At 39.3% G+C, this 25,656-nt stretch overlaps 1 non-coding gene across 1 annotated transcript; it reads left to right on the top strand.

Annotated features, from left to right (window-relative positions):
* Positions 1-7,066: 7,066 nt before the first annotated feature.
* Positions 7,067-7,192, top strand: LOC116155516 (U6atac minor spliceosomal RNA). Its single transcript, XR_004139405.1, has one exon. It is a non-coding gene; the product is annotated as a U6atac minor spliceosomal RNA (small nuclear RNA).
* The last annotated feature ends 18,464 nt before the right edge of the window (positions 7,193-25,656 follow it).

Raw genomic sequence — 25,656 nt, forward strand, 5'->3', positions numbered from 1 at the left:
CCAGGAACCTGGATATCCAGACCAATGACAAAATATTTAGTGATATCAGTGCAAGTCTAGACTCATTTTCAGGAAAACCTAGCTCCTCTAGTTTTTACCTGATGGGCCTGTCATTGTTGTATTATTCAGGTTCCTTAGCATTTTTGAGTGTGTCCTCTCACTGATCTATGCTGAAGGAATAACCTATGCAAAGGCACTGTGGTGGGTGGGAGTATGGCTGGTTTTAAGAGGCCAAAACACCAGTATGGCTGAACTAGAGGGATAAATGCATTGGGCAAGGGTTGGGGAGAGCACACTGGACAGGCAGGTTGGGGCCAATATGTACCTGACCTCATAAAATAATGATTTTATAATATTATTTAATTTTAATTTTTTAAATTTCAGTAAACTTGATTTCTTTTCATTGTATTTTTAATGGTTTTCTTCTAGTTAAGGTAGCTGCATATTACCTTAATTACTATTAATACATTTATCAGTCCTTATTACTATTAATTCGTTTAGTAAGGTGTGTAAGAGTGAGGGCATTTAAAAAAAATAGTAAGCACAGGGGAGTGTAGAGTACACATAGGATATGATGAATTCATGAAGGTAACATTTGAGTGAGGAAAGTCTGCGAAACTCTAGGGTACTGGGCATTTTTCTTTTGCCCCTTCAGATCCACTTTCAATCCTCTGCACCCTTCTCTGTGACCCCAAAGCAGACCTCTAAGGGAGACTGTATCACCCAGTCTCCCTTATCCTCTAGTTTCTAGTTGGATTTGGCCAACAGAAAGCACTGATTGGATCTAAAAAGGAAAAGAATGTGAGATTAGGGTCTTTATTCTACATCCCTCTCTGTGGGGTGGCTGCGGGTTGGTCCTCTACCAAAGGGCACAACTCCTGTTCGACAGTCCCCTCAGAGATACAGGTACTCTCTACCAGCCACACCCTTTCAGATGTAGGTGTGGTAATGCCACCGGGCTGTTGCCAGAATTGGGACCCAGCAGCATTCCTTGCTGGGTTTTCTTTAACACTCCATGCCTGGGTAAATCTCTTGTTAAATCGTCTTCCATTCTCCACTTGAACACTCTACGTTTTCCTGCCAGAACCCTGATGTGATGGAAAGCATGAACTTTGAAATCAAAAAGAAGTAGATCTGAACCTTGACCAGCCACTTGACAGCTGTGTGACCTTGGGCAAGTCTGAGTAGGTAAGTACAGTATACCTCAGCCCAGGAAGACTGGACACTGGGAGGTCAGGCAGCCCCCCTCTCTCACGACGACAGCCCCAGCTCTTGGGGCAGTTTTAACACTTAGTTGGTACTCAAGAAAAACTTTCGTGTGGATGGATTTCATCTTTTACGTGACCTAGAAGGAGAGTGAGAAGTCAACTTGTCAACCATTCCTATTTTACAGATGACAGTAATATTATTTTATGATGGGAAAGCACTTTGTTGACTTGTAAGTCCTCTGGCAGTGACCGGCAGTTCTGGCTACATATTAACATCTTCTGAAGCTTTAGAAAGATAAAGATGCCTGGTCTTTGCCCTAGACCTGCTGAATCAGGATCAGTAGTTTTAAAAGCTCCTTAGATGATTCTGCCGCGCAAAGGAGAAATTCACCCCAGTGGAATGTGTTATTAGGATCTATTTCCTAACAGTATCCATTAGGAGACCATATAGCAGCCTGAAGCAACCCCGGCTTCACTTCTTTTTGTAAAAGTACTTACATAGCACTTAATACATGCCAAGGACCATTAACACAGTCAACACTCACAATATCCTGCTGAAGCAGGAATTATTATCCCTATAGATTAGGAAACTGAGGCACAGAGAGGTTAAGCAGCTCACCAAAAGTCACCCAATATGAAAGTGGTAGCGCCAGCATTGGAACTGCCGTCTTCTGGCTCAAACCACTGCAGCAAACAGATTCTCTCAAAGCTACAGTGTCTCTCGAAGCATGTAACTGCTCTACCCCTCAGTGTTCTTATCTGTAAAGGGAAGATGATCACATTACGTCCTTCCTAGGGGACTTGTGAAAATTAAGATTCTGCCTGTAATGCACTCAGCAATGTATTTAGTACCTACTAAGCATTAAATGAAAGTCAGCCATTATTATTAATACTTTTATCACTGATTCTTCAATGTCATGGAAATATAATGCAGGTTCCAGCTCAAGCCGGAACTATCTGAGCCTGTTTATCTAGCTGATAGAGCAGGACACCTGGTTCAGGGCAAGGTGGAATCTGGCACTTGCATTTACCTTCTGAGCTTGTTTCTTTCCAGCGGTCGCACGTCAGAGTCCCACGGTGTAGGGGGAAAAGCTAAAAGACCCTTGTCACTCGAGAGCAAACGAAACCTCTGCAAGACGTTGAAGAAGCAGAACTGCTTTACGGGGCCTTTTAAGTAAAGGCAAAGTGAAAGAAGAGTGGATATACTTCCCTCTCCCAAAGAGAACTTCCTGCAGCTGGAACTTCTTAAGGAAATCAGAACCTTGATCCTGAGGATAGGAGAGGGTGTGGGGATGAAGAGAGAGAGAGAGAGAGACAGGGAGAGCAGTCTTGCCAGATAACACACGTGACACATATTTCCCCAAAACACGCAAAGGCATTTTCAGAGGTTTTTGTTAAGTCTCTAGGAATAAGAGGGGGAGGAAATTCAAACTGATGAGGTAAATCACAGCCCAGAGGAACTTAGGGAAACCCAGCTTACATAATATTTTACAACTTCTGACGCAGGCACTGATTAGAGTAACATGCAGAGGAGAGGGGAAAGTATAATCTGTAAGTATGTGTGTGTTTGTGTGTGTGTTCCGTTGGTGTACAACATAGAAAGTACATTCAGAGCGTTTCGCCTCTCTTAACTCCCTGAAGCATCGGCACTCTCGATTAGTTTCTGCCACAAGATGGCGCCAGAGAAAGTGTAAATGATTGCTTTCCTGGGAACCGTTCAGGGACAGAAAATCCTCTGCGACCTTTTATATTAGGATGCTTACTATGAGTTCTCTTGATTTTTCAAAAATGAAATGACTATGTGCATAAGTTTACTGGCTGATACTTTGGGAAGAGCTGGGTAATTCACAAATGAAAATGCTAAAATAAGTAAGCACTCCTGGAGAATGCAGAGGGTTAAGGAGAAAACTAATGATGAATTAATTCACTTGTCAAACATTAGTTGCTGTCTGTGTGCCTGCTAGTTAGATGCTGTTGGTACAAAGCTAAATGAACCCACAATTTTCATTGACTTCATCAGTAACATCAGAAACCAAAAATTTCATAACACTTTTTTTTTTCTTATTTGAAACTCTTCTTATCTTCACCTATTCATGTCTTCAGAGGAAGTCTGCGCAATTGTTCAGCACAAAGGCTTTGGAGTAAGAGAGTGGGTTCAATCTCCATTTCTGCCATTTTCTAGCTGTTACCCACCCTAGTGCCCTAGTTTCCTCGTTTGTAAAATGGGATGATTATACTACCTACCTTGTTGGGTGTTGTGACGATTAAATGAGATAATCCACACAGAGTGCTTGGAACCATGTCATATTTAAGAGTTTGGTGTTTATTAATTCTTATTCAGACACTACCCATCCTTTGGAGTCCAGGTAAAATTGTAGATAGAGAGATTGAGTGCTAAGGCACTGTTTGATTATAATTATGTTGGCCAATAAATTCTGTTTTGTTTCAGTCATTTGCAACTTAAAGCATCCTGACTGATACAGCAGTTATATTGATTAATATCTTTGTGTGTGTGTGTGTGTGTGTGTGTGTGTGTGTGTGTGTGTGTTAAACTTTTGTGTGTGGAGGGGGGTAATTAGGTTTATTCATTTAAAAATTTTTATTTAAAAAAATTTTTAACAGAAGTACTGGGGATTGAACCCAAGACCTCGTGCATGCTAAGCATGTGCTCTACCACTGAGCTATACCCTCCTTTCTTTAATTTCTTAATCTGTGACAGCTACTGGGCTAAATGCTTTCTGTATCTTAGTTGTCTTTTAATCTTCATGATAGTTCTATGAAGTAGGGATGAGATAGATACTAATATTCCCATTTACCAGATGAGGAAACTGAGAGTAAAAACCAATAGGTAATACATTTAAGATCACACAGCTAATAAATGGAAGAATCAAGTTCTAAATCCATTTATAGTCTTACTCATTATAAAACTGATATCTCCCCAAATGACATGCATATCCCTGGTATAACACACATTTAAAAAGTATGACCTCAGTCATTTGTGGCTCCCTGTGACAGGGATACATTTCCACACCACTTGGACCCTCACTGACTTCTCCTTTCCCTGAGTATTGGTCAAGGTCACTATAATCAGAACCATCAGACTCATCCTGCAATTACCTACCATGCTATGCTACTTACTATCTTACTAGAATGACCATTCTATGAAGGCAGGACTTTGTTTTCCTCACTGTTATATCTTCAACACCTAGGGTGGTTCCTGACACAGTATAGGCACTAAATAACCATTTGCTAAATGAATGAATGAACAAATGTGGGTTGGCTTTCCTTGAACACATTGGACAACTGGAGAGCAGACTACTTGAGAACACTACACACTTGATCACATTGGTCAAAAATCCTTGTTTCTTCCACATAGTCAAATTGTAGGGGGTAAACACCCTCCCCCCACACCCACATCCACACATTAACTGATAGATATATCAACTCTACCCTTAAAATGAGCTCGTTTCCCTCGGGTTCCACAGCAGGATTCTGTGAGTGCCTGGTTAGTACACCGAAACTGAGTGTGAATGTTCCGAAACTCTGTTCTAGGCTCCATCCCTGGCGGCAAGGCAGGATGTACATTCTTGGCACTGTGGTGATGGAATTGGCCCCAGCATAGAGCCAAAAAATCTGGGGTCTCTTTGTAGCTTTGCCAAATTGTGAGCCATGTGACCTTGGACAAATCCTTTAGCATCACTGAAACTTCATCTCCTTAAGTGTAAAATAGAAATAATCTCCCAGCTTTTTGTGAGGATCAAATTACATTATAATGAAAACAGTAAAAAAGTCAAGCAAGATATATAAGGGAAGACAAAACTGAATTCATATATTTCTAGGTAAAGGAGGTTTTAAAAAATCTCATTTTGATGACTGAATTCCTTACACTGATTGGCTTGTGTGGATAACGTAGGGTTTGGCCGAATGTAAATTGAAATAATTTGTCCAAACATGATTTGGAAGAAAGTAGTTTGGTTGAAATTAAATTGGCTCAGTGGACAATTTGGTCAAAATAATAGTTTGAGGAAAACAATTTTCCCGATTACTGGTTTTACAAAAGGTTATTTTAGTTAAGTCTGGGGAGTCTGTTTCCATCGGTTGGCATTTTTGTCACTTTAAGGAATTTCTCAGAGTTTCTTCTTTCTGTTTAAAGTCATTTTAAGGAAGCCTAGAGTTGGGTTTTTCATCAATTTGGCCATTTGTCAATTGTGTTTCCTCTTAGGAGCTCTGGTTTACATTGATTAATTATTTATAACTGGGAATTCATAATTGACTAATTATAAAAATGACTTACCAGAACACAGTCAACTTCTCAGCTCAGTAAATATTGCAGTTTCCCTTTCAAACATTTGGGCTCTTGGAAACTGGCGGCTTTGCGGTCTTTTTACCACTTTTATGCAATTTACTGTTAAGAGAGAGCAATGAAGGGGAGAAAATCTTGAGTGCAGAGCAGGAAGCATTCAGGATTCCAGTGTGGACAAAGACACCATTATCTGCTAAGAGCCTTCTAAAACCTCAATTTAAATTTAAAACTAGCGGGCAAACTCAACTGTGGATGTGAAAGAGGGAAGAAAGGGTGGGAGGAAGGCGGTGAGGTGTTCATCAACTTGATGCTGTAAACTTGGTCGAAAGCACCAGAGGGCAGTGCAGTGCTAAATATCTCTGCACCGACGGCTTGAAATATCTCTTACACCGACTTGCATCTAAACATGACATTAAGGAAAGAAAAAAGTCAAACTCATAGAAACAGAAAGTGAAATGGTGTCTGTCAGGGGCTGGAAGGAGGGAAAAATGGGAAAAGTTAGTAAAAGGGTACAAGCTTTCCGTAAAAAAAAAAAATGATGGCTCAGGACACAGGATTGTGGGGAGGGTTATTTATGTAGATGTCCGGGAGTGCCGGGGACGTAATAGTTGCAGTGTAACAAATGATTATTATGGCCAAATTTTATTTCATAGTACTTACTATTTCTGACCCAGATAAGAAATGCACAATCTGATTACAACAGCAGACAGGTCACTTTCATCCTCATCCTGGGTGAAAAGTGTAATTAGCTTAGCCCTGCCACACTCATTCTCATGCTGAAAAGCTACTTAATGGCTCTGAAGATCAGTATAAAATAACTCATTCAAACATAGATATTAGAGTTCTTGCAGAGCCCCAGCAGATGAAAATGTCCTATTCTGTGTTAAGATGGTATTAAAGAAAGGTTTCTGAGTACAGCTCAGCAAGCCAAGAATTTCTAATCCAGTTTTTCTTGTCAATCCCAATACCTGTGCATGTATAACTGAGAAATTGTGCTCTTCACTGAAATTTGACACAACATTGTAAAATGATTATAAATCAATAAAAAATGTTTAAAAAAATCCCAATACCTGATTCAATAACAAGAGTCATGATGATGGTGGCAGTCCTTAATTTTCCAGTCAACAAGACTGCCACGCCTTAAGTGATGAGAAGAATTCACCTGGGCATTCAACAGTCATCCTGCTATAATGTCAATCATTGTAAATCACTGTGCTGTGGATAAATCCCTCAGCAAATACGTACTGGGTGGTGAGAGTTTAAAGAAAAAGGCACCGAAGACTAGAAGGAGTCCCGGAGGCTCCCCGGTCCACTAGAGATTACTGAGTGAGAATCTAATATTAACTAGCAGATCAGATAGATTCCTACCACCTACTTGCCTGGACAAATTCAGAATGAATCAAGAATTTGTTTGGGAACTGAAAAGTGGAAAGACTTAAGTTTACTCCCAAATTGTATGGACACAAAAAGAAGAGAGTAAAGTTAGCTGACAATATTTTAAGTTTCTTTTGTTGATCTGAAATACTCTATGTATACACATTTAAAAATTTTTTTAGTATTGTATAAAAGGAGAGAAGGTTAGCACTCCCCTTGACAAGGATGGAAGAGGCCCTCGGGCCTGACAACATGCATACGGTTAAGGCATTGCCACCTACTTCATGGCATCTAACCATCGTTTTTATATGTACAAGATCTTACGGTAGCTCACAGAGGAAAAAAAAATGCAACAATGAATATATATATGTTCATGTATAACTGAAAAATTGTGCTCTACACTGGAATTTGACACAACATTGTAAAATGACTATAACTCAATAAAAAATGTTAAAAAAAATAAAAAATAAAGTCCATTTTAAAAATTAAAAAAAATTTTTTTAAATTAAGAGATAGCATTCTGCTTCATATTCTTTTTGGTACAAATCCAGCTATGTGCAAATGAATGAAATTCAATGAAAACATAGTAATTACATTTTAAAATAAGCATGTGCTTGCTGTGTTAAAATAATTACATATGCTTATTAAGAAAGAACATCCAAAATGCAAGTATTTATTCAAAGATACTGTAATTTGGGCAATAATTTTGTTATGCTAATACAACAAAAAATAACCCCCATACAATAACTTCACCTTAAGCCCCCCAAAATAGCTCCAAATTACATTGACTCCACATTACAAGATTGATCATCTTGTACAGTAACTTCAAAACCATTTACTTTAATTAGCTCTGCTTATTACAAAATCATCATTTAGTCTTCTAAGATGCTACAAAAATGGATATCAAAATTACTATCTTAAATTAATTATGCTTTGGTAATGAAATACATGGTGTAATTTGAATTGCAAGGACTACATATATAGGACTATACAACAAAAAACAAAAATATGTTCTTTGTAGGAAAACTAGCGATTAAAATCAAATCTACTCTTACTCAGAGAGGCATGGTTAAAAAAAAAAGAGGCATGGTTAACAATGGAGTAACTATGGTTAGTGGTCACAAGAATGACTTCATCTGCAAACCAAATTTCTCACTTTAAAACTGGATGGCCTTTTCTGTTAAAATTGCAGGGAGGGGATCACACACTTCCTACAGAGCCAACAGGAATTCATTTGTTTGGTATTAGCCTCTTTTTCCTGGATAAGATGGACTGCCTGAGAACATTAGTTCCTTCCATAGTCATGGTTCAAAAGTAGACTTAATTGTTAGTAAAGCATGCCAGTTGTCAGAAACAGATGGTTTAATATGGGTAAGTTATTCCTGACAGTGTAATCAAAGCTCTTGGAACGATGATCTGCCTTTGAAATATGGATTCCAGAATTCCAGAACATAAGAGTTGGAGGAGACTTTAAGTCACTAAGCTCTTCCTGTAGCCTCTGTTTGGATTAAGCTGGAGATTCTTCTGACTTGTAAAACTCCCCAAGGATGAAGATTCTATTCCTATCTTACTAATTGATTCTAAGTGCTTACTTTCCTAGCGTCCAAAAGGAATCTGATATTTTTGTTGTCATCTCCATAAATTTCCAAATGTATACTCCATGCTGTTGCAGAAAGAGCATTGAATTTGGAATCAAAAGATGTGGACTTGACACTTCCTATTTGACCTCTGGCAAGTCCTTTGTCCTTTCTGGGCTTCAGTTTCCTCATCTCTAAAGTAAAGCTAATAATCCTTACCGATCTCAAAAGAGGTTGTGAGAATCAAATAAGCTCAGGTATGTAAAATCATGCGATGATTATAAAGCTGCAGGCTTTTGTCTTAAGCCTTATGATATTTAGGAATTTTAGAAAGAAATAAAGATTTAGGGAAGATCTAGATCTTAAATAAATACGCTACTAGGAACTTTGCTTATGATGGTTTTCAGTCTAAACTAGACACGCCACTCACTCAGGGGTCTGACCCTTAGGCCCCAAATCTACAAAATTCCAACATCCATCCACTGCTCTTAGACTTTTTTCAAGAAGTCTGTGAACTGTAAATCGTCATACAAATTAAACTGTGACAAAAATGACTAGTACAATTATACTAAGAGCCAGTGAGCCACCTGTTTCAGAAAAGCCTGAGGCTAGATTGTCTAATAAGAGCTGGGCTGAGGATTTTTCTCCCCCAGGAACTATAAAGCTTATATTTAAAGAATAAATCTAGTTTCCAAGGAACTTGATTATCCAGAGAATCACACGAGCCTAACATGCTAGCCAGCATCCCCAAAGTCAAAGGACCATTTTGAAAAGCAAAGTAGCAAGGAGAAGTATCTGCCGTCTGCACAGTGCTTTGCAGTTTCCTAAGCTCTTCCATATATTACACATTAAATGTGTAATATGACTCATCATGGGAGTAAACTCAGTAATTTGAGAGATGGTAACAAAAAGGAAGGACGGAAATATTATGACTTAAAAACACTTAAGTATCTTAAAAGCAAAACTGTAGAAGAGATTAAATGCACAGATGTATACCAAACTGAGCTATGCTACTAACATCTATCAGAATATAAAGTTGTGCCAGTCATACAATGGAGAGACTTGTGCCCACTCAGCATTTATTTCCTTTTTTTCCCAATTCTTAATTTTTCTTTGGAAATACATCACTCAATGGCCAGCATCTATGTACTCTGGGTAGTACTGACCTCATCTTTTGGTTTTAGGCATGGCCCTGATACCTCTAGGCCAATTTGGATAATCTTGATCTGCCCTTATTCAGGAGCCGTCTAATCACAGTAAAAGTTAGAACTTTTGTTTGAAGGATATGGGAAGCATCATTTTTTCCCCCTAGAATGTGAAAAAGAAAGCCTGTATGTAGCCCAGTGTATACAGCTATCTTGAGGCTGTAGAGAAAAGACTGTTGGAGTCTTATCCATCTCAGGGCTTTTCAGTTATGAAAGCCAACACCTTCTTTCCAGATTTAAGCTTTAAAATTGATTTTCTGTTCTTGCCACACAGATCAGCCAACGTGATATTCTTAATACGTAAAGTACTTCTGCATCGCATATTGCATAATTGGACACTCACAATGACTCCGTGGAGTGGGTTTTAGTGTCATCTCCAGTTTACAGAAGAGGAAACAAGTCTCCAGTAGGTTCGTGACCTGCCTATTGTACATACCAGGTAAGTGTTAGAGCCAGAAATGGAATTAGGCATTCTGGTCTAGAACAATTACTTTCTACTCTACCATGTCATGTCAAAAGGCCAAATTGAGGGCAGATTTTTAAACGTTCATGACTTAGGCAACATAGAAGATTTTATACTGATTAATGTTATTAAAACATGGTACATATTATAAAATTAAGAATCTCAATCTTGGTTTTCAGCAGTGGCCAGATTCCTTAATTTTTAAATCTTTCTGCCATATGGGCCCTAGCCTGCGGTCTGACTGTGCTGTAACTTCCACTGGGTGTGTTGTAGCTCTTGCTCTGTTTTGTACAACCAGGCAGAAACATTGATGTTAAGTTATGTGAAAGTTGGGTTATAAACATCTCATGTTTAGTGACACTGATGTCAAGGGCGTCCAGTGGAACTGTTCAGATTGCTGTCAGTTTCAAAGAATTATTATTTGAAAACAAGACAAGACCTTATTTTAACCTGTTGTTGTTTTTCAGTGTTTTACTACAAAGCTCATTCTCCACTGTCACGGGTGTGGAGTCGCATTGTGATAGAAAGATGCAACTGATATTCATTCATTCATTCATTCATGCAGCAAAAATTTATTGAGGACAAACTGTCTCAGAAACTACTAGAACTCAGCTACATAGATGAAGAAGCCACAGTTTATTCTACTTTTAGATTACCCATCTTTTTGATTTAATTCAGTGAGAGAGTGATTAGTAATTACTGTTTGAATATCTTTTAGGGGAATGTGAGTCAAAGTGTGGTCTCTGTCTTTGAGGAGCTCACAACAGAGTTGGAAAAAAGAAGAAAAATACTGAAACATTAATCTATTTAAGAATAATTCAGTTAAATGTCTGTAGCACTGTATCTGGTAGCCATATAATGAATATCAGTGTGGGCCCAATCTTCAGAAAAGACTTCAGGAAGGCAGCGAGACATGAATCCAGTAAGGATAGGGTTGAAAGGACATAATCTATTCCAGATTTCCCAATCACAGCCTTTAATGATTATAGGGCTTTGGCTAAGTACGTGGTAAAGCACAAGTCCATTTATTCTTATTCCAAAGGCACTCAGAGAGAAACTGAGGTCTGAGAATCCACAAAAGTGATGTTTAGCTCAGGTCTCTTTTGCTTGCATCCTTTCCTTCAGACATTTGACACATACACCATTGTCTTCACAGGGCAATCTAAAGCAGGAGAGGCAGATGGAAAGTGAACTTGCAAGGAGTATCACTAGGGTTTTTTTTATTGCAGCAACAAAACAGACTCTGGCTATATTAGAAAGAAAATGGAGTTTGTTAGATAGATATTAGATGCCCACAGAAGATGAGGTGTCTCATTGATCAAAGGGAAGTCATACGTCTATTCTTTTGCATATGAGATGGAGGGTGAAATCTGGCATTTTGGGCTTCTGGGGTAAGAGCTAGCTACTACCTTCTACCAAGACTACATACAAAAGGGAAGTGTCTGGAGAGGAAATAATACATGGGACTATCTACAATTCAATAGCAAGAAAATAAATGACCTGATTAAAACACGGGCAAAGGAAATAGACATTTCTCCAAAGAAGACATACGAATGACCACCAGGTACATGGAAAAGTCCTCAGCATCACTGATCAAGAAAGAAATGCAAATCAAAACCACAATAAGATATCCCCTCACACCCCAGTTTGGATGTCTATTATCAAAAAAATAAAAGATAATAAGTACTGGCAAGGATGCAGAGAAATTGGAAGCCTTGTACACTGTTGGTGGGAATGTAAAATGGTGCAGCTTCTATGGAAGGCAGGATGGAGTTTCCTCTAAAAAATTAAAATAGAACTACCATATCATCCTGCAATTTCACTTCTGGGTATTTGTTCAAAAAAACTGAAACAGGATCTTAGAGAAGTATCTGGTTTCCCATGTACAAGGGAGCATTATTTTCAAAAACCAAGATACACAAACAACCCAAATGTCCATCAACAGACGCACTGATAAAGAAAATGTGGCATATACATACAATAGAATATTATTCACCCTTACAAAGAAAGGGAACCCTATCATTTGTGACAACATGGATAAACTTGGAGGGCATTATGCTAAGTGAAATAAGCCAGTCTCAGAAAGACAAATACCAGTGGATTCCACTTATATGACTGGTTAACCAAAAAACAGAGAGTAGAATGGTGGTTGCCAGGAACTGGAAATGGGAGTTGTTGTTCAATGGGTATAAAGTTTCAATTATGACAGATGAATAAGTTCTAGAGACCTTCTGCGTAGCACAGTGCCTACAGTTAACAACATGGTATTGTGCACTTAAAAAATTATTAAGAGGACACATCTCCCATTAAGCATTCTTACCACCAAAAATGGGGACACAAGAAGACTTCTGAAGATGAAGGATGTGCTAATTACCTTGCCCGTGCTGATAGTATCATGAGTGTATATATATGTCCAAACTCGACACATTGTATTTATTAAACATGTGCAGGTTTTTTCCTATATCAATTATGTCTTAATAAATTTTTTTTGAAGTAATGGGACTAAATGCTGGGTAGCCAAATAATGATAAATGTCTACGCCAGGGAGCTCGACCCTAAAGCATTTTCCAAGAATAATTGAGCCTGCCATCTGGAAAAGACCTCCCTGGGTCTCAAAGGGAGCATAGCATGGGCAGTCAGACATCACCAGTGAGTTCCAAGAAGGAGCCAAAAGAAGTTCCAAATTCTCATTCATCCCATTCATATGACATGCAGGTTTTGAGCAGGCAAAACCTCTGCAGTTGAGGAAAGGTCTAGTAGGTAGGGATGTTTGGACTTCCCTATGATATTTATTTCTGGGATTCACATTTATTTCCAGTGAGCCCTAAAACCAAAACTCGGGCATTTTCAGAGAATCCTTGAAACTCCGATTTGGAAAACTCATTAGAAGTCAAACAGCACACTGGTGTGAAAATGTTCTTGCTGCCAATGCCCTTCTTCAGAGCCTGATATGCAAAGTGGATAAAAGTGAGGTGCGGTCCTGAGCCACCTGCTCAGCCTCCCCCACTTCATCCACCCTCCCTACCCCTCGCAGACAAGCCCCGAGCCACCTGTGTGATGCTTTGTTAGTCATCTATTACTGCCATAAAGCTGCATGATAAACCACTCCCCAAACGCAACAGTTTGTAACAAAGAGCACTTATTTTATCTTATACAGTTCTGCAGAAAGCATGGGGTCTTGCCTGGATTAGGTGAGGGAAGGGTAGCTGTTTAGAGTTTAAGGGGAACAAAGCAGACCCTGCTGTCTTAATATCCACTGCAAATCCTTCCACTGACGATACTCTTCTTTGGGTCCTCTGCCTCCACTCCTACTTCAATCATATTCTACACATTAATAGACTAACTACTCAGTGCTTGACACTGCCCTGGGCACTTGAGAAGCAGAATTCAACCTGTGGTGAGAGCTTGTGGTGCTAATTTACACTAAAGTAGAAATGACTTATTGGATCTCTTCTCTGCATGACTGGTAGGACTTGTAACCACAGAAAGCATGGATGTCCAGGTGGATGGAGGCAGTAGGGACCTACTGGGCAGAAGGGCAGGACACAAACAGGGTGGCTGAGAGCTGCGTGAGCCTATTTTGTAAAGATTTATATCTTATACTTTTTAAAAACATATTTTCCAGGACCCCTAACTCAGAGCTGTATATTCAGATCATGAGGTAAATACTTCATTAATTTGTTCATTCAATAAATATTTATGCACCTGCTCTTAGGCAGCCAGTACTTGTCAACTAATTGATCTGTCTAACCAAACAGCATCATTTTTCTTCACCACTGCTTCTAAAAGGCATTGAAAACATAGATCCAACAGGACAGGTTACAGGGCCAGGTTCTGTGAACCACAGATTGCAGTGCAAATATAGAGATTTCCATTTATTATCAATATCACTACAGGGCAGAGATGAGGGACTTAAAATATGATCCTTGCCTTTACATTCCAGGAGGAAAGAGTCTTGTGGGATGAAGAAGGAAGTCCAAAGCGATTTGATCTATCATTTGATCATTTACCATATCCCCAGGCACTCTGGCGGGTGTGAGGATACAGCAGTGAACAAGATGGACGTGTGAACTGAGGGCCAAGGGCCATGCGTTGAGTATAATTTCTCTGAGTCAATCTTTACTGTATGTTGTTTCTGTGCCAGGCCTGTGCTAAGGATACAGGATTAAAAAACAAAAGAAACAACAACAACCATCCGTCTCACCCGCAGGGCACTCACAGACATATAGACGGGCAGCTAGAATGACATGTTCAAATCGCCATCATCCAGGATGTACTTTGGAGCTACAGGGCACAGAGGAAGCTGCTATCACTTCTATTCGGGGAGAAAGAGTCCGAGAAAGCCACAAGGCAACACTGACATGGGCAGAGCTTGGAAGGTCCTAGTAGAGTTTAGCAGATGGGTCTGCGAATATTAGGTTAAGACTTCATCCTATGGTTAACAATGGACCATTCAAAATATAGAGCTTCATTTTAGGTTATTACAAGATAGTGAATGTAGTTCCTTGTGCTATACATTAAGACCTTGTTTATTTTATACATAGTAGTTTGTATCTGCTAATCTAAACTTCACACAAACATAACATAACATAGAGTTTCAGAAAACACACAAACAGAAACAGAAGCAACTGCAACAAAGCAGATTTAGGCTTCATTGGACTCATTTACAAGCACAACTACTTAAAAATTAGCTTTCCGGCTGATTTTGTTAAAAACGTCCCCAGTGAGACCTTGTCACCTGTACCACCCTGGACATCAGGTGTATGTTGACACGGGTGGTTGAGGCACAGAGTTTTCCACTTATTTCCCTATTTTAGCTTTATTGCTCTAGATGTTTACCAACCTGAAAGAAGAAAGAGTTAAGAATGGAGGGAGGGAGAGAGAGACAGACACAGAGATAGAGAGAAAAGAAGCAGCAAGAAAGGAAGGAAAGGATAGAGATTGATTCTGGGGGGCACATTCATTTGGAGATTGGAATCCAGTGCAAAAGAGACTCTAGTTCTCAAAAGGAACAGTACAGACCGGCACCAAATAAAATGAGACAAGCACAGGGAAGGGATCAAAGACTAACAATCCAATAAGCAACTGAAAAGCCCTGAGAGGAATGAGTCAGAGAAGCCAGGTGATGAGCAGCACCTGCAGAGATGACCTAATTCCCCAAACAGGCAGACTATAGACTGTTGCTCTGCTTACCAACAAAAAGGGTGAAATGCGTGTAAAATTTTATCCCAGTGCACACAATCACCTAAAAATAAAAATTGCTTCAGCAGAGGAAAAGTTGTTAAAAATTGGCAGATTGCAGAGAGAGAAAATGCAAATTTCATCTCCTCTGTGAAATGAGCAGTCTGAAAACTGTCTCCCCAAAGCCCGCTGAGATTGGGCTCTGAGGGTTGTTGCATTTAGAGGCCTCCCAGGCAGGGTAGTTCCCTGACCTTCCATGGAGCCTTGGGCCCAGAGCTATTTCCCACTTCGATGGTGATTCCTAGTTGTCACTCACTCTGGTTCCATTAAAAATTCTTTTTCAGCTTTTCTTTTGCAAGGGAACAGTTGAAATAGACTCCTGGGGAGGATGACAACGCCACCCTATTCCTGATGGCTAGGGCTGAGTCCTAGAAAGTTCCATTCCTTGAAAGGTCTGGATTCTAGGCAGCTGCACATGACTTGATTTTCAAATAGAGTCTCCGACCATCACTTCGCCGGGGGATTTGCCCTTTAAGCTGCAGTGCGACAGGCATCAAATGCTACCCATCCCAACGGAGCCCGGGGAGAATCTTTCCGTTTCACAGCTGAACCAAACTTCACAATGCACCAGGGAAGAATTGGTAAAAGGTTGAACTGGAGCAACTGTCTTCAAATTGGAATACTAATGATGACCTTTAATGAAGCCTGACAGTACAATCTGTTTCTCATTGTTGCTTAAGTGCCGGCTCCCGAGCATGCCCTGGTTTTCGAGGAAGGCACAGACTGGGATAAATGGGCCCTGCTGGTGAGTAGGCCTGAGCACAGCTGATCTTTCAGCCGGGATTAAATTAATTAAAGTGATTCTCTCAGCCACAGAATTAGTCTTTTTATCTGTCATTATTGTATTGTTTATTAATCTCTAATGGAGGCTAATTGGTATCTGAGCTTTTGGGGGCAAGGGATCTTGGAGTGATAGGGATGAAATTGTCCTCATTTGGAGTGGGGAGAACAGGAAGGGTTGTCTTAGTTCTAGATGTGAAATGAGCTTGTTAATTTAAAACCTTCTTCAAAAGACTACAACAGCCCAAGGCAAGAACAGTGAGGCAAAATCATCCTATACAGGGAAAGGTTTAGCTACGTTGGCTTTACCCCAGATTAGTGATCAATGGAATAGTCACCAAGAAACCTACTACAAGCATGGCTTTGTGCCAGAGAATTAGAGGGACCCATTCATATGCCATGGCTCCTTAAATAGGGTGCACTTTCATTAATGAGATGCCTGAGTCCCATGCCCCAGAGGAATCTGGAAAAATCTTGGATACTCATCTGGTTCAAATACTCATTTTAACACATAACACGGAAAGTACGATCAATGGTGATGAACTTTATTAAAGCTGGGGTATATCTAGGGGTGGGAAAAAGGCACCAGCCTTGGAACAGCAAGATGTCAGCTGGATCCAAAAAGAATATGGTTTCCCCTGCCACTCCACTCTGCTTTCAGTTCTACCCTCGGGGCTGGGATAAACTTGGAAGGATGACCCACGGAGGAGATCTCGGGGCTGGGAATATATGGGAGAAATATATACATAAGTCATCTTGAGACGGCCTGGCCAGGAAAAGAGAACCAAATTTCAGCTGGAACTAGTAAAGGCTTTTTAAGTTGCAAGCGACAGAAACCCGACTGTTCTTTGCCTTCCTGGCCACTCCAGGGAGGTATATTCTAGAGGAATTCTTATTCTGAAGGCTAAACCACTTTAATAGTTCTCTCCTATTAGTTTGAGCTCTGGCATCTAGGGATTGAAGGAAGAAAAGCTGATCAGTTTCAAGACACTATTTTGCAAGCTTGGGACCTCTCTGGCAATAACAACCCTTAAACCAGCCGTTGGCTGCTGGTCTGTTAGTATGTTAGCAGTGACAGTGGACTAAGGGCCAAAGCCAGAAATCTTGTTCATGATCCTTGAATGCAGACACCACTCTTGTGGTTTCTGTCTCTTAGCAACAGTCTTGCCACTGTAACTAATTCCCACTCCAATCATTATATGCCACTTTGGCCTCTGCTGAGCAAAATAAAAGCCTGAGGTGGGAAACAGTTGATGCTTTCTTGCCTCCAGGCTGCATCTCAGTTAGCAGCTGTCTACAACAGAGCCAGATGGGGAGTACACTGTATTAGGGTAGAGTAGAGAGGGGCAGGCTTCCTTGTTCCATGGTTGTACCCAGATACCAATATTATTTTCTATTCTGTGTTCTGTCTTCTTCCCTACTCTCTACGGGGCTGATAAAGGATTGAACCTTTTCAACTCAGGCAGTTATAACCTTCTTGACTTGCTGGCTACAGCAGGAGTATTTCAGCATGCCCCTTTGTTGCTGGTGCTCATCTGGTATATGTCAGAAACTCACAAGGGCTCAGCCCCATAGTAGCCACCTTCGCCATACTGAAGTTGGGGGAGAGATGCCCCTTCATTGCCGGAGCTCACCTGGTACAGGGTGGGGAGAAATCCCAAGAGCTTCATCCTAGAAGGGCCACTTCCACTGCTGCTGCCACTGATAGGGAGGGGAGGTCTGCTCTTTCCTTGCTGGCTCTCATCTGGAGGAAGCCGGTGAAAATCAAAAGACCTCTGTTCACAGGATTCCCTCCTCCAAGTCCTCAGGCTAGAAAGCATGGGCTTTTCTCAAAGCCTTTTCTGTTGGTACCTAGGTTTAGTTTTAGATTTCACGCTGTCCGAGAGCCCAAGACAGGCTGTCTAGGAGGAAAAAAGAGAAGCAACCCAGGAGATACACTGCTAGGCAGTCCCTCAAAGTCTGGGCTCCCTACCTAGTCATCCTGCTCCAATCCCCCTCCCAGAGTCTTCTGATAGTTGTTTTACACATTCTATCCAGGATTTTTAGCTGTAGTCAGAGAAAGCAATAGAGTTTAGAATACTTATTCCTTCTGGACCAAAACCAGAACTCTTCTGTCTCCTTTCATCATGTCTCCATTACTCTTTTTTTCTTTTAATGGAGGTGCTGGGGATTGAATCCAGGACCTCGTGCCTGCTAAGCACACACTCTACCACTGAGCTCTACTCCCCCAAATACCTGTACACCTCAACCTCCATTATTCTTTGAACATCTTTGCTTTCTGATTCAACAAGATATTCCAGTTTCATCTTATATTTTCCTTGCCCAGCCCTTGAATCAGTCATTTCTCAAAGGAGCTCTGGTTCCTTTTCATAGAGGATGGTATTTAAGAGCCAATATCTGGGCACTAGATCGCTATTGCTGTCACCCCCACTTTTGGGTTTCACTTCCTCCGGGCCCTTTCATGGCTCTCAGGTCCTCTTAGTGGCCAGTCCTTTAAAGAAGCAGCCATGGTGCCACAGAGAGTAGTGCTACCTGCTATTTAAATTTAAGTTTAAAATAAATAAAATGTAAAATTTAATACTTCAGTTGCACTAGCCACATTTCACGTGCTCAGCAGCCACATGTGGCTGGTGACGACTATACAAGACATTGTAGACATGGAACATTTCTGTCACTGCAGATAATTTCTGCCCAAAAATGTCTGCATCATCTATAGATAATTTCTGCCAAAAAAAAAAAGTCTGCATCATCTATATCACTTTGCTTGTGAAAATGAAGCATAAAGCTTACATCAAGTTTTTCATAATATCTACTTACTAAATTAAACACATAAAAACTTATGGTTACCAAAGGGGAAAGGGAAGGGGAGGGATAAATTAGGAGTATAGGGATTAACAGATACAAACCACTACACATAAAATAGGTAAGCAACAAGGATTCACTGTCTAACACAGGGAACTATATTAAATATCTTGTGCTAACCTATAATGGAAAATAATCCGAAAAAATATATATGTATAACTCAATCACTTTGCTGTAGACCTGAAACTAACACAATATTGTAAATCAACTATACTTCATTAAATATATAACAAGCATGCAAACAACCCACAATGTGCTTTAGAGCAAAAGCATGATCAAGTTGCTTTCCAGGCTAGCAGTTTATCTACTTAAGTCAGTTTTAGCTCTCAAAGGACACCAGAGATTATAACTCAGAAACTTCTCAAGGATTCAGTCCAATATATATTACCAACTACATTTGAGAACTTTTTCTTTTAATTCGCCATCTGTATTTTTTTCCCACTGAACCAGTGAGAGAGGGAAAGATACTAAATAGACACACTGTTGATAATGGAAGGCATATCTTAGCAGTACGCCCCATGATGCCCTTCCTTGCCAGAGGACCGTGGGATGGAGCCTTTGATGTCTTGATGAGAACTGCTGAAGGAGCTGACACAGTTCTAACAATTTTATTATTTTTATTTTATTATTATTTTTATTTTAGCGTTCTAACAAAAGTGTCACAAGTCCAGGCTTGCTGACAATGATTGGCCACAGGGGAAAAAAAAAATCTCAAAATTGTGTCTCAGAATGAAAGAAGTATATATACAATATACACCAGTAATATATTATTCTATTTGATATATAGAATATTATTTTAATGATATAATTAAATGAGATAATGCACATACAGATCTTAGACTGAGACTCAGCACAAACAGGAAGCCCCTGTTGTATGTTAGCTATTCTTTTGATTCCCTTTTTTTAAAAAATGGAAGATGAGTTTCTGAGTGCAAGTCTACTTCTCTTCCTCCTTCCCCTCCTATGCTGACTAGTAGTAATTCTATAACTATTTGGCAGCTGCTTTGGGAAACACTTTGAATATATTTTCTCATTTAACTCCCCAAAAAATCTTATGAGAGAGGTACCATCATTATACTCCACTTCAAAAAGATAAACATCACTTGCCCAAGATCGCATAGTTTGAAAGCAGTCGAGGAGAAATTCCGTGCATGTAGTCTGGCTCCAAAGCCAGGACTCTTAATCCCTGTGTAAGAAATTCCAAACCAAGTTGCAGAATGCTTTTATACCAATTTATTGTGTGAAAAAGTTCAGAAAATATTGATCCCAAACTATGAAGCCTTGTACATCGTAGTTCACATACCCAGCACACTAATACCTAGTGAAAAGAGAGGCCAGGGACATAGATTCAGAAACAATAAAGATGATAGCAAACACGTACAGTCCTCCCCCGGATGCTCAAATCCCCTCTATAAAGTGGCATAGTATTTGCTTGTAACCTATGAACATCCTCTCATATACCTTAAATCATTTCTAGACTACTTATAATATTCAGTACAATGTAAATGCTCTGTAAATAGTTGCCCGTACCCAGCAAATTCTAGTTTTGCTTTTTGGAACTTTATTAAAAAAAATTTTTTTTGACTCTTTCTGATCTGTGGTTGGTTAAACCTGCAGACATGGAACCCGCGGATGCAGAGGGCTGACTGTACAGTACTCACTTTGTATCAGACATTGTCCTAAGCACTTTATGAACTCATTCAATTTTGCAATAACTCTGAGGTAGGTACTATTATTATGCCCATTTTTCAGAAGAGGAAATGAGGCAGGGAGGTTTAGCAGCTCATGCAACATTGCACACTACTAAGTTTTGGATGTGGGATTGGAACTCAGGGAGTCTGACACCAGAGGCCGTGCTCCAACTCACCATGGTAGATTGTCCCAAATGTTGCTATCACATAGCTGGTGATGTCAGTTACCAAAGAAATGATCCAACCACAATTACGCAGCCATAACAAACTTAAAAATTCCCTAAAATTGAAGCTACAAAGTCTTTCACCTTATCTTAAGAGAAGCAGATAAATAGAAATTTTAAAACAGTAAGTCCAGTTGCTGTGGGTATTCTAGCCAAATTTTTATTCACCAACTCACTCTCACATTTTCTTGTTATTATTTCTTTATCATTCCCATAAATATGCACACACACACACACACACACGGCTCCTTCAGAAAAACTCAGCCATTATGCCTGTCTTTCAGAATTATTCTGACTCTTCACACTTGAGACTTGTAGCTCCCTGAGTCGCAATATGCCTGAAACAAAAGAGGAGATCAGTTGAAAAACACGAGTGGATTTTCTTAGAAAATTGCAGGCTTCCATCACAGGGCTGTTGTGAGGATCAAAGTGAGAATGTGTGTAATCTCTCTTTGAAAATTCTGAAGCTCTTCAGAAATGTAAGGGATCATTATTGCCACCGTAGTAAAAACAAAACCCCAAGCTCTCTTCCCAATACAATTCCTCCAAACACAAAATCAATGGGAAGGCAAGGACTGTGGTTAAGTCTTTCTTTTTATTGTGTCAGACTTTAGAGTTTTAATGTTTTTTTTTTTAGTTGTTATCAATATTTGTTTCACTGGGGTTGCCCGAGACATGCGCTAGCTCATGAAGACCGTGCAGTGTGATTCATTTATAAATTCGCTAACAGATAACACATTTATTTCAGGAAAATTTGCATTTGTCATTGCGATAATTGAATTCACTGCTCAACACATGAGTAAATTCCTTAAAGAAGTCTTTGTGTTGTACTGGGGATTAGGCAAGTTCTGCCTGAAATGAATTTCTTTCTGCAGCATGAAAAAAGTAAATTGGAAAAAGATGCTAAGATGATCCTTGGATATGATGACCTCAGTTGAACCAACTTGCCCTGTGGTCTAAGTAAAGCCATAAAATTTATCTGGACCTTGCTTTTCTTGGCTCCAGAATGGGGAGGGTGGACTCGAATTTCGTGATCCCTTCAGGTGTCTAATATTTTAAGATTCTATAATTCTTCCCTTCTGAGGTGCCCAAAAGATTAAATGTGGTGCACCGAGGCCCTAACAATGGATAAACCTTAGTGCTCCAGGAGGAAATGTCAGACTTCACCCTACCTTCACTATAATAAAAAATACCTATGAACCCCTTACTTTATAGTTAACAGAGAGTTTTCACATCTGTCATTTCATCTGACCCTGACCATAAATTTTGCTGTGGCAATTTTTGTTCCATTTTACAGACAATGATGGAATTGAACTCAGAGTGAGTGGTTCAACGTCTCTTCGAAAATTCCACACGTAGTGAATGGTGAGTCCGGACTCAAACTGTAGGTTTGGGGTAGTATCATTTTAGTATTCCATGATGCCTGATCATTTATTATAGGGCAAGACTTTTACTTCCTCCTTATGGATTGTGAATGTTAGTATTGAAAATGATGCTGGTGACCCAAATACCTTCTCATGAAATGATGGTGAAAAACTGGTTGACCAAGAAAGTTTTAAGCCGTATGGGAACTATTTCATAAACACTGTAAAGGGAAAAAGTCCCACAAAAATACTAAATGCGCTATCTCAGCGTTCACTTACACTCTCATTCATTCTTTCACAGATTCAGCACGTATTTGTCAAGTGTCTACTCTTGCTAGGCATGGGGTTAGGAGGCACAGCATTGACTAGGGCCAAGTTCCTGCTCTCATGAATGTAAAATCTGAATGGAAACCAGACAAACAGGAATTGTTAGGAGTGCTCTGCTAGGAAATGGTTAGTTGCTACCGGAGCGGAGAGAACAAACTTGTGACTGGAGCAGTGAGAAAAGGCTTCCCAAAGGACACAGCAGTAAGCGGAGGAGATCGCTGGTAACATGAAAGGAGAGGGAGACAGGCCACGTGGAAAGAAGAGCACGCGCAGAGGCCATCTCGCCTTTGCTTCTGTGAAGTGATCACCTCTTTTTAAAATATGTTTCTAAGATTTTTAAAGTACACAGATAATGAGTGTGTTGTGTCATATGAAATAATATAAAGGTCTACAGAGAATAAGTTATCATTCTCTTTATCTCTGTTCGCTTTCCGTTTCTACGCGACCAAGAGGAATTGCTTTCGTGTGGAATCTTCCTCTTCTCGCTCTCAAATAGTTATGATGGAGCTAATTTGTTTTGAAATATTGGGACCCAGACAGTGAGATATTATGTGTGTGTTAGTTGGTTTAAGTCACAAGCCAGGAACAGTCAGATGCCCTAATCCACACATGGCTACTATAAACTGCTTCAGCAGTCTTCATCTTTGATGGACACTAGGACACTTTGCTGACTGTCTAGCGAATGTCAGAAGTGGGTTTTTCACAATATAACAGAAAAGAAACAATCTCCCAGTTGTAGAGAAGGAACTAGTGGTTACCAGTGGGGAGAGGGAAGAGGAAGGGGCAAGATGGAGTTGGAGGATTAAGAGATACAAACTATTAGGTATAAAATAAACTATGAGGACGTATTGTACAGCATGGAGAATACAGCCAATATTTTATAGTAACTATAAATGGAGTATAACCTTTAAAACTTTGTGAATCACCATATTGTATACCTGTAACATAAAATTGTACATCAACTAAACAATTTAAAAATATGATATTGTAAAATAAATACATAAATAAATTTAAAAATGGTTAAAGAACTGGGTTCTTCACAGGTGAAATTAGTAACTTGTTTGTATGATAGATGTTAAAATAGGCTTTCATTGGTGGAATTGGTGGTACTCAATTATATATGGCTTATCTAAATTCTTTTAGAGACACTCCACTTCCTTGCAATGGATAGGGTTTAAGACTCTAGTAAGGTCTATAGTCTGCTGCCTTAGGGATGGTGTCTGCGGTCTGATCCTGAAGTGTCCTGTCGGTTTGTTTCGGGAGGTTTCTGATGGCCTGATACAGACCGTAAGGGAAATAGAATCCCGCCTCTGCAGTGCTGTCACACCTGGCAAAAGGGAACCTGCTGTGCAAGGTTGTGAGGAAAGCAACCAGAGCACAGAGCTGGACTTAACTGTGCTTCCAGAGCTGGTGATGTGACCTGTTTGTGCTTGTTTGCTAATCAGTGTTCTTTTATGCAGCAGAACTGAGTTGGACACTTGTTTTTATTACAGCCCTGTAGTGAGATTTTGGGGGAAAAGCTAACTCTACCTATCTAAGACTATTAAGAATTTCATATTATTTACCAAAGTGACCCTAAGAGTGGTACATGTCTAAATTGGCTTAGAGAAGTTCACAGTACATGCAGATACACACACACATGCATATACTCAAAGTTTTAAAAAGTAAAAATGTATTATACTAGATTCATTTCCCTGGTTTTTTTTTTTTTTCATTTACTAAATATATCATGGTCCATCTGGGTTAAGAGATAAAGATAAAACTTTGTTTAGAGGCTGAAAAAATTCTATAGAGCAGATACACTCATTTATTTTACCATTTGCCACATACTATTATTAATGAATACTTCCAGTTTTATTTTACTTTTGTTTTTATGACTGTAAGCATTGCTATAATAAGCACTCTTGAATCTATACCCTTATTTTTATGTTTTATTTCTGTGGAATGTAGTTTTTAAAGTAGGATTGTTAGATCACATGGAATTAATACATTCAAATAAAGAATATTTTAATACATAGTGCCAGATGACTTTCTAAAAAGGTCGTAGTAATTGACAAATTTCCACATCCCAATAATTTATGGAAATGTTAATTCTCTAGCATCCTCTCCGGTTCACAACATTATTGCTCTTTTTATACTTTGACAATTTGATGAGTCAAAATGGTACATCATTGTTACTGTACTTGGCATCTTCCTGACTACTGAACTTAAGCCTTTTTTTGTATTTTGGATCACCTCTTATGTAAATTTCCTGTTTATATTATTTGGCCAATTCTAAGGTCTGCCTTTTAAGATTTGTAGGAGCATTTGATAGAAATATTAAGTTTTTGTTTGCCATATATTTCATATTTTTTTCTAGATTATGACTTGCTTTTTGATTTTGTCATGGCATACTTTGCAATATGAAAAACATCTCCTTTCCTTTATGGCTTCTGGGTTTCCTGTAATTAGGATGGTCTCCCACATAGTAACTTTTCCTTCAAATATTTTTCAATTTTATTTTAAAACACTCAAATATTTAATCCATCTGTAAGTCTTACATAAGATGTGAGTTAAGGGGCTTTTTCCTTCCAGGAGGAGAGCCAATACCATTTATAAAATGAACCATCCATTTTTACTGAACTAGAATGCCACATCTCATATTTTAAGTTCTCAAATGCACTAAATCTTGTTTTAGATGTGTTTATTTGGCTCTGATGCTTTCATTTTCTTTTCTTTTTCTATGCTTTTGCCAATTCTTTACTGAGAGAACAGGAGACTTACGGCAAGTCTTACTTTCCGTGGCTAGTTGTTGTTTATTAATAAAAATTAATTAATTAAAGGAAAAAGCAAATTATTTAAACTTTAAAAGCTTATTATTCAGAAAAAAACCAAATGGAAACAAACAATAAAACCAGCATAATAATAAAACTAGCAACTTTGGGAATGTCCTTTACTTCCCTCAACCTCGGTTTGCCCATCTGTAAAATGGACATTTATTTATTTTGGGGAGGAGAGTAATTTGGTTTATTTATTATTATTATTTTTAAATGGAGGT

This window comes from Camelus dromedarius, chromosome 12 (genome assembly GCF_036321535.1).
Source record: "Camelus dromedarius isolate mCamDro1 chromosome 12, mCamDro1.pat, whole genome shotgun sequence".
Lineage (NCBI taxonomy): Eukaryota > Metazoa > Chordata > Mammalia > Artiodactyla > Camelidae > Camelus > Camelus dromedarius.